Source organism: Rhagoletis zephyria, unplaced genomic scaffold, assembly GCF_001687245.7.
Source record: "Rhagoletis zephyria isolate East Lansing unplaced genomic scaffold, Rhagoletis_zephyria_1.1 Rzeph_scaffold_31809, whole genome shotgun sequence".
NCBI lineage: Eukaryota > Metazoa > Arthropoda > Insecta > Diptera > Tephritidae > Rhagoletis > Rhagoletis zephyria.
This window is the reverse complement of record NW_016188865.1, coordinates 1-1597: the sequence shown is the minus strand read 5'-3', so window position 1 is coordinate 1597 and position 1597 is coordinate 1. Positions and strand designations below refer to the sequence as shown.

The following is a 1597-nucleotide window of genomic DNA, read 5'->3' as shown; positions in this document are numbered from 1 at the left end:
AGAACTTGTCTTTATGATTAGGCAGGTTAATTTTACTTGCCATAAATAAGCTTTTTCTCTCAGTGAAAAAAGTGTTAAACGCTTACAGCTTTCTACTTAACTTAAAAATGGAAAGCATACTATTGCAGATAAAGTTTTAGCTGTGAAAGAGCCTACGGCTCACAGAAACCAATACAAAACTCAGCATATATTCTTACAAATATTTATGAGATATGCACATTTATGTTAATTAGCAGTCCTAAATCAATCGAGCAGGGTACCATAACATACTTTTATAGCATTGAGTGGTTAATCAGTAAGTGTCTTTTAAATCATTTCTTCACTAATTTTATATGAGATTTTCCTTACGTCTGAATTGATTACTTTACTTAGAACCGATCGGGGTGTTTCATATATTGTTTGTACTTATTAGAATTTTTATAAAAAAATTAAAACGTAAAAATCATTTTCTCTCACCCTACTCAACTTAAATCCTTCAGCACTTCGCTGAACTAAATACTACTTTTACTTGTCCAGCGATTCACTGCTCACTTCTGTATAGTTCCACAAAAAAAACTTGTATCGTCCCCCTTTACTATTTATATATCGTCTATTGCAATATTTTTGTCCAAAATGCACATTTTATTCCATTCTCAAAAATACGTCTTAGCTTAGCAACAAAGATCCAATCCAAAACCATTGGATTCAATCAATTAATATGATGGTGGAATGCATTCCTCCCTCTCTTCACCATTGCCAGTCACCAAACTAACCAAATCGGTTAGAGTCATTTCCGACAAAACGCTGTTCACTTTTGGCAAAGCAATCGACTCGATGGTATCAGCAATCTCGTCTTCATTCTCATTCACGCCAACTTGCAAAAACTCAGCCAAGGCTCCGTTAAACTGTNCAAGGAGTATTTGACGACGCCACTGATGTCCAGTTCTTTAATAGCGAATTTAGCTGGACCATTGCCCACCAAGTTGATAGTGAAACCGGCCTTCTTCAAGAACAAACGCAAATCGTATTGTGTATCGACATTCACATTGCGGAAGAGGAAGCGGAAGGTGACTTTGCTAGTGATCGCGTTGATCTTCATCTCCTCGATATCGAAATCGTTTAAGCCATTCAAGCGAAAGTTTTCCACAACACCTTGCAATTGTAGAGCCTCAGTGTCGATGTTAACCTCTTTGTATGGGATCTTGAGGGGAGCGAGTGGTGGAATGCCGACACCGGGAAAACCGCATGGCATCTGATCACGAATACCTTCGATAGCTTCGACGGCTGAGCTCGAGAGGGAACGATCAGCTGATAGATGAAAGAAAAAAAGTAAATTCGTTAATAGGAATATTTCATATTTTCGGAACTAAATTTTGTCTGGTAGCATTACATTACAGAAAAGTTCAATTTGTTAACCCTGTAAAAGATTTGTTAAGTTTCTGATTACCACTAAACTTTTTCAAATGAGCTTAGATAAGTTTAGGTTTTCGAAAACAAATGCAGCACATGCTAGAACCCCAGTGGAGTTATTATCTAAACATGTCTATACATTTGTCCCTATATGAATCGGATACGTCAAATCCGACTTTTTTTTCTTATGCATAACCATCATCACAGC

The 1597-nt window shown here is 36.9% G+C and overlaps 1 pseudogene; it reads right to left on the bottom strand.

Annotated features, from left to right (window-relative positions):
- Positions 1-487: 487 nt before the first annotated feature.
- Positions 488-1262, bottom strand: LOC108353852 (uncharacterized; annotated as a pseudogene).
- Between the last annotated feature and the right edge of the window lie 335 nt (positions 1263-1597).